At 36.1% G+C, this 8,146-nt stretch overlaps 1 protein-coding gene across 1 annotated transcript in view; it reads left to right on the plus strand.

Annotated features, from left to right (window-relative positions):
- Nucleotides 1-1,409: 1,409 nt before the first annotated feature.
- The window catches only part of fga (fibrinogen alpha chain), a 27,404-nt gene continuing 20,667 nt past the window's right edge, over nt 1,410-8,146 (plus strand). Inside the window, exon 1 of the mRNA XM_028474014.1 lies at nt 1,410-1,551. The gene's annotated coding sequence lies outside the window, so the exon portion shown is untranslated. The remainder of the gene's footprint in view (nt 1,552-8,146) is intronic.

The following is an 8,146-nucleotide window of genomic DNA, read 5'->3' on the forward strand; positions in this document are numbered from 1 at the left end:
GGGAATCTTTCCAAGTGGAAATGGCTGCTCCCTCACATGTCTTTTAAAGGTAGAGTATTGGTTTTAAACAATCTCGTAGCATCCCAACTCTGGCACCGTTTAACTGTTTTAGACCCCCCATCAGGATTGCTTGCCCAATTACAGAAAAAAATGGTAGATTTTTTTTTGGGATGGGCTACACTGGGTGCCACAAGGGGTGCTATTTTTAACCAGAGAGGAGGGGGGACAGGGCCTCATCCACCTAGCCAGCCGGACAGCTACTTTTAGACTACAGTTTTTACAGAAATATCTTACAGGTCCTTCTGATCTTGTGTGGAGAGATGGGGCCAGCTGCATTCTCAGACGTGCTGATTTCCTGGGGTTGGATGCTGCTCTGTTTTTAATTGATTCTAAACTTTTAAAATTTGGTGGGCTACCTCCGTTTTATCAGGGTGTTTTTAAGTCTTGGGCCCTTTTTTACTGTAAAAGGTGCCCAAAGTCTAACTCTCTGTACTGGTTGTTGAGAGAACCGTTGATTCACAGAGCCATGCTGGACATCAGCAGCAATGTCACCCCCGGCCTGACGATGGCGCTGCTAAAAACAAAGACAGCAGCTGGTGGATGCAGTGGGGCCGGTGCTGGAGGACACCAGGGCCCTGGCACCAGTGGAGGATTTTACATGGTGCTATTGCCTCCAATGCTTTTATTTCTGTTCTTAATCCTGCTGTTCTTAATACCTGTCCTTTTTGTTGCCTTCGAGAGACTGTTTACCATGTTTTTACAGAGACTCACGAGTTTCTTCTCTCTTTTAACATTTTTACTGAGAGGGTTTTTATCATGGGAACTAAGTACAAAAAAGAACAAAAAGAAAAGTGGCAGCTCCTCAATGACCTCTCAGGTGAAGCATTTATAAAAGCAGAAAGAACAGGGTAGAGAACAGAGAAGGACAAGAGGCTGAGGCAGTATGGCTGCTCAATATAAGGCTAGAGTTTAGATTTTATAAACACATTGGAGACTTGGACGCTTTTAAACAGCGATGGTGTTTTAACAATAATGTTTGTTCAGTTGTTGATGATGAGTTGGTTTTTACGCATGTTTTTATGGCTTAAACTGTGATTTTTTAAAACTAAACCAAAAAAACATACTGGGTTTTTAATGCATTAGCACTTTTATTGGATTGAATTGTGAAAATTAAACCTGTGAAAATAAAGTGTTTTTGTAAAATCCAAAAAAATCTCTCTCTCTCTCTCTCTCTCTCTCTCTCTCTCTCTCTCACTCTGTGTCTCTCTCTCTCTCTCTCTCTCTCTCTCTCTCTCTCTCTCTTTCTCTCTCTCTCTCTCTCTCTCTCTCTCTCTCTGTCTCTCTCTCTCTCTCTCTCTACCGTCAGTCCGGAGCACACGCACATCAGATCGGTCTCACGCACAGTTCTCTCTCTCTCTCTCTCTCTGGTGCTGATGCTGGTGATGGCAGCGGGCCGAGCAGCGACTCTACCCGGGACTGGAGCCTCGGTGGCGGGGGAAACGCGGCGGACCGAGCCGGTACCGGAGCTCTGACCGGAGACAGCGCGCACAGGTCAGAGTTGTTGACAATACATGCATTTATAAATAACGGGCTGTGTTTTCTGAGTTGGTCTCCACTAAATCATAGGCTGTAACTGTTTATTAATGCATCTGATCCGTGGGAGTTTAAAAAAAAAAAAATATTACTTTTATTATGACTGTATTTTTCCACTGAGGAATTTTTTTAATGACTGTGTATAATAATGTAGACATGAAGAACTTTTATCACAGCGGGGCCATAAAAATGTGTTTGTTTGATCAGAGTCACATGATCAACATTCATGTCAGCATTAGAATAATGAGTGATCTTTTGTGTGTTTTTCTGTCATTCTGTGTATGTTTGTTGTTGTGTTGGTCGTTGTGAGGCATTTTGTGCATTTCTGTTCTCCTTTTGTGTATTTTTCCTGTAAAATGTGTTTTTGACTCATATTATGTATTTGTGTTGTCATTATGTATTTTTTTGTGTATTTTTGTTGTGGTTTTGCTTGTTTTTTAGTTTTTGCAGAGTAATTTTTTGTGTTTTTCCTGTCTTTTTGTGTAATTCTGTTGTAATTTTCTATAATTTTTGTATATTTTTCTGTTCATTACTGTTGTTTTGTTCATTTTTGTAGTATTTTCTGTGTTTTTAACTTGTCTTTTACTGTATTTTTCTGTATTTTGCGGTCATAGTGTGTTTTTGTTTATTTTTGGTGTCGAAATGTTATTTTGGAGTCATTTTTGTGGATTTCTGTAGATTTCTGTTTTTGTTGTCGGTGTTTTTTTTTTATAATGTTTATTTTGTGATATGAAATTTATTCTTTTGGAGTCATTTTTGTCGTTTAGCATTTTTTTCTTTCATTTTGTGTTTTTGTTGCTGTTTTGAGTAATTTTGTGTTTTTCAAGTCATTTTTGTTTGTTTTCTCTCATTTTGTGTGTGTTTGTTATTGTTGTTTTGTGTTTTTGTATTTGATATATGATAAATTTTTAACTCCTGTGAGAAAACAACATAAATACTAATAAATTAAAAAAACCTCATAATTAAACAAAAATGTATGTCAACAATAAAGTAAGATACAATTAAAAGGTAAATATAAGTTGTAGTGACATGTATTATTCTGATTTTTCCTTTTTAATTATTTATATGTCATATAAAGATGTATTAGAACAGCATTAATCACCTGATTTCCTCTCAGGGATCAATGATTTACTGAATCTGATCAGGTTTATTGATTAAGTTCTGATCAACTGAGTTTAAATGAACCTAATTTAAATGATCCTATCTTCTGTAGCTCTGATGAGATGTTGTTAGAATGTAACATTCTGATAACGTTGCTCCAACAGACTTTTATTTTGTAAACTTCCCACTGAAACGTTTGTACTTGAGGTAGCTAGCTGACTGTGAATGAGTAGCTATAGACGGACAAAAGGCTGGAATAAAAAGGGCTAAAGAACAACACAGACTTATTCTTAGTTAGTCAGACATAACAGATCGAACACTGAGCAGGTGTAGATGATTAAAGCTAATCACGTTCTCACGGAGCACCGCTGGAGGGGGAGGGTGGTGCACCTAATAAGCGGTCCCCGGAAACATTTCCTCATAAAAAAAGAAACGTTCTTTGCCCACAGTGACGGCGTTTTATGCAGATTCTGTCCATTTCCTAGTTTAACCGTTTTCATTGGTCAATTTTGTGATTTCGTTAACGTGGATTTTATATGGCCCTAATATACCGATGACATCATTTAGTAAAGATATAGATTTATATCTGATAGACTGATCTACAGTCAGCTGATGAAGTCTGAGTCTACGTGTGCACGGACGAGTGAAGTCAGTGTGTGATAAATAGATCTATCTGAATAGAAACACGTGTGTGCTGTAATAAAGTTTAACTGCAGAGCGCTGTCTGTTTATCATCTAATAGATTAATATAAATAATCTTGTGCTTTTACACATTAACAGTATCAGCAGCTTCCTGTCTGAGTTCTATCATTCCTGTCTTTTCTGTAACAACAGGTTTGTTTTTGGTCTGAATTATGGATTTTAATTATTCATCATTTTAAACTTCATCAACCTGGTTGTTACCAAGTTATGAAATGGATCAGATCTGAGGAAGTATAAAAGCTCCGCCTCCTCCTGTGCGCTGCACTAACACTGTTGCTCTTCACTGTCATCATAGATTTATATTTATTGTATTTATTTAAGATCATAAACTGTTCCTCCATTCATTGTAAAGACGCTCTGTTCTCTCCATTCATTGGTCAGACACTGCAAGCTCCACCCCTTTTATTTGAACGCGCACATACCGAGGTTGTTATCGATCTTCGTAGGACATCTCCTTTATGTTTTTAGAGTTGTATTTAGAAGGATGAGACAAGTTACAGCAAATTAGTCAAAAAAAACTCGTTGGTTTTTGTAGATCGTGTGTGTGTGTGTGTGTGTGTGTGTGTTATGGTTTTCTATATTATTCTATCACTTTGTGTATTTTTGCTGCTGTTTTTAGAGTTATTTTATTTTGTGTTGTCATTTTGTCTTTTTTTGTATCATTTTGTATATATTTTTTGTCAATTTGCATATTTTTCTCTTATTTCATTTGAGTATATGTGTTGTTTTTTGGGTTTCTGGAGTAGGTTTGTGGTAATTTTTTATATTTTTCTGTCATTTTGTGTGATTTTGTAGACATTTTGTGTTATTAACGTTGTTTTTGTGTATTTCTGTCGTTGTTTTGTGTGTATTTCTATCATTTTGTGTGTTTTTAGAGTCCTATTTCCTTTGTATTTACGATGGTGGTTGCACAAAATGACTGTGTGTGTGTGTGTGTGTGTGTCACAGACTGTCAGTGAGTTGTGTTTCTATCTTAATAGATGACGCCCTCATATGTTTAACAAAGTGTTTGTGGCGTCCCATTCCACTCTTACGTTAATCAGACGCTCTGATGACTGTGCCTCATCTTTCTGCTGAGGAGGAAACCACTCCACATTTCATTTCCTGGCTGCGTGTGTGTAGCGATCCCACGGCTCGTTAGTGTCGCCTCGCTGGGAGCCAGGCCCCGTCCTAACGGGACCACGACAGAAATAGAGGAAATGAAGATGAATAAATAAACGGCAACGAGAGAGAAAGAAAGAAGAAGAAAAAGAAGCTTCAGAGACGTCTTTGACTCAGCACGCCTCACGCCTCGCAACAAGCTCATAAAGTCAGCAAAATGATGGTCCATTGTTCTATGAATCATTTATTTATTCATCTGAATAATATCCACTGTTATCCAGGAACATTTATTATTATTATTATAGTCATCTTAAAGATGGAAATCCTGGTTTTAATCACTAATAAAATGGTTCAAAGTGACCAAAAATGGTGGAAGATGAGGTGAAATGGGATTTTAAAAACCACAGAAATTGGTTAAAAGTTGTAAATTAAAGTGGACAAAAACAGACAGAAAAAGTGGTAAAAAGTAGGAACAATTAGTTTAAACTGGCAAATAAATGCTTTTACAAATAATGAATGTGGTTAAATTGATTCAAAAAAAGTGAAATGTGGTAAAAAAGAGTTTGTTGCTTTGTGTATGTTTAAATGATTATTTGCATATTCTGTGTTTTTAGTGCCATTTATTGTCATTTTGTTTAGTTTTGTTGCTATATTCAGTCATTTAGCGTTTTTTTTTTTTCATTTTTTTTTTGTGTTTTGTGTGTTTTTGTATTCTTTATGAATTTTGTGTATTTTAAAGTCATTTTCTGTGTTCAAATGTTAAAAGGATTCAAAGTGTCAATGCTGGCTTAAAAGTGCCTGAAATGGGAAAAAGTAGGAACAATTAGTTTAAACTGGCAAATAATGAGCGTAACAAACCGTCAATGTGGTTAAATTGGTAAAAAAAAGTATGACATATGGTGAAAAGAGGTTAAAAGTGACAATAATGGGTCAACATATGTGACATTAGGTGTCGTAAGACATTAGGAGGTGGTCATCAGATGCCTTCAAAGAAACTAAGAACATTTTCTGAACAATTTCAGCCCATTTTTGCTTATTTTTACACTTTTTCTGCAACAACACTAAACTATTTGTATTTGGCAATTCATAGGACTTGCTTTTATTATTATTATTCTTCCACAACTCCTTTGTCCTGGAACTCCTCCTAAACTATTAATATAGCACTAGAGACACATGTCATCTCATAGGGAATGTCAAGGATGTGCAGTCGACCTTTTTTGGAGCCAAAATGTCAAGGTCAAGGTCACGTCAAGTTTAAAAAAAACATTTTCCATATCTCTATGAATATTTATTGTACAAGTTTGATGCTTACATTTATGAAAAGCTCATCTCAAGTAGAGTATTTCATTTGATCAGCCCAAAGCTGTATAACCTAAAAGATTAGTACGGGGTCAAAGTTCATGATGTCAAAAAAAATAAAAAAAATAAAAAATAAATATATATATATATATACAAAAAGAAAAAGTTTTTCCTATAACTTGGCCACAAATTGAGATCCAGTGTTCAGACTGGTACCATTGAACAACATTTCCTTTTAATGTGTGACTTTGAACTTTGCTCAAGGTCATATTTAAGGTCAAGGTCAGTCTTCTGTTTTCCCTGCATTATTACTTTAAATTTCATTAGTAAAAAACAAACAAACTTGTCAAAAAATCCAGATACAGGTTGAAATTTTTGCCAGTTTTTGCAATTTTTAATGACCAAATACATATTCGCCTTGTGAATACAGGTCTTGCCTAGTTTAACATGTTTTCATCACTTTTTCTGTGCCATATTTTTGCCCCTTTTGATGTATTTTTGTATCACTATCACATTTTATTGTCTTTTCTGCACATGTTCATCACTTATAAACCATTTCTATCACTTTTACACCTAATGTCACATATGTTGACCCATTATTGTCACTTTTAACCTCTTTTCACCATATTTCATGATTGATTTTACCAATTTAACCACATTCACTATTTATCATGCCCATTATTTACCAGTTTAAACTAATTGTTTTAATATTGACACTTTGAACACTTTTTTACTGTTTTTGGCCACTCTATCTTGCAACTTTTAACCAATTTCTGTTGTAAATTATGGAAGAATAAGCGTCAAAAGAAGAAGTTCTTGTTTTAATGCTAACTGTGTGTTTTGGTTTGTTGAGATTTAGATAAATGAGCCTAATTACAAATAACAGCCTGATTAACCACTAAATGACGACACTGTGATTACATCAGCTCCTCCTTTGTCTTTCTAATCCTCTGAAATACGCTGACTCAGCATTTTTACCTCCATTCTCTGAGTGAAAATGTCGTTTGTTTTTTTCTCTCGCACATAAAGGAATGAACGTAGACGTGAAAATGTCAGAGATAATGACGTTAATTTCACCTGCAGACGCTGGCTGACACCTTGGCATTTGATTGGATGATAGCGGCGTCACACGGCGCCGCAGCAATTAGCAAGTGTTTCATTAGTTTGTTCAGGGACCTGTCGGGGGAGCGAGGCTCCGCTGGGAATTAGGTTATGTTGTGATTGACTTATTTACAAAGCTGGAAAAACTCTGAGAGACGTTGCCAGGTCTGTGAGCTCTAAAGAAACATATGTTGCCAGGTCTGTTGTTCTCTGAAAGACGTTGCCAGGTCAGCAGACTTTAGTTGGACATGAATCAGCTGTTTGAATCTTTTATACTTATTACAGTATTTGAGCCTCAGGGTGGGTTCATCCCTCTCACGTAGAGCTCTAATCTTAATCCCTAGACCTGGAAAGATACAGATCTATAAAGTTTAATAAGACGAGGCCTTTTTTAAGGCTTAAACATCTTCATTTCTTCACAGAAAGTCAACTTTATTACTTTATCTCATGTTCAAAATCTAAATTTATGGAGAAAGTTTAAGTTTTAGAAGGAACAGGTTTAGGTTTTTAAGTTATGGACAAATGTTTAAAAAAGTTTGAACTAAGTTGGATGAAAAAAATATGCAGATGTTCCTTATTATATCTAAAAATGTAATAAATGTTATGAAATATTAGAAAAAATAATGTAATATTAAATATGGACAGTGGGATGAGGGCTGTGCCTTTGTTGTGGCTACAGCTACTGGAACTAAAGAGAGATGTAATGATGGATGATGGATGGATAAAGCTGGATGGATTTATAAAGACTGTTGAATGGATGGATATCAGTGACGTGCAGTCAGGGTAGGCAAGGTAGGCAGTGCCTACCCTAGGGTGAATTGATATTTTGATTATTTGTTTTAATTATAATATAATTATATTTTTTTTATTTTTTCATTTCCACTAGCTGACAGTACCTATAAGTTTGAAAGTGTCAGTATTTTGTGTTTTTCATAGCCTTAATGACTAAACATCACTATTTCATAGTACGGCAGAGATGCTGCACAGTCTCACTTTGCTGTATGGCAGGAGGAGGAGCCAGGAGGAGGCCACACCCTCTCCCAAAAGCACATTGCTGCTCTGCCTCTGTTCCCATTGCGTGTTTTTATGTGTTTGCACATGAGCAGCCAGTTCCCCAATATGAAAACCATTTACGTCCAAAGGCAGCGTAGAGAGCTGTCTTTGTACGTAACCGTGCTATGCTAAATGCTATACGTAAGTTCACAGTGCATTAGTGAATTGATATCATGTGACCACTGCTGCTACGTTC

The sequence above is a fragment of the Gouania willdenowi genome, chromosome 18 (assembly GCF_900634775.1).
Source record: "Gouania willdenowi chromosome 18, fGouWil2.1, whole genome shotgun sequence".
Taxonomy (NCBI): Eukaryota; Metazoa; Chordata; class Actinopteri; order Blenniiformes; family Gobiesocidae; genus Gouania; species Gouania willdenowi.